Source organism: Penaeus monodon, chromosome 24 (genome assembly GCF_015228065.2).
Source record: "Penaeus monodon isolate SGIC_2016 chromosome 24, NSTDA_Pmon_1, whole genome shotgun sequence".
NCBI lineage: Eukaryota > Metazoa > Arthropoda > Malacostraca > Decapoda > Penaeidae > Penaeus > Penaeus monodon.
In genome coordinates, this window is record NC_051409.1 from 7,948,510 (window position 1) to 7,948,869 (window position 360).

A 360-nucleotide genomic window follows, 5' to 3' on the forward strand; every position below is an offset into this window, starting at 1 on the left:
ATATGGACCATTACGCTGATCAGCTAATGGTGGGAAACGAGCGTGGGAATGGGGAATGTAATGGGCCAATTCACAGTGGCTGCGCCTGGTCCCATGAGCGCAGTTGCCCTAGTAATGGCGGACTCATGATAGACTATGTGATTGGCGGGGTTGTATACATGCGGCCACAAGCCACACGCACGCATAAATACACACACTTACCCTTGATTATGGCTACTTGCCGGGAACACACACTTACTCTCAAACATATGAGGACCATGTTGAAAGCGGTTACCCTTCTTGTCACTTCTGTTGCGATCACGTTGGGGTTATAAGCTTAATGGGTTTTTAACTTGCGTGATTTATGGGTTTATGTTTATG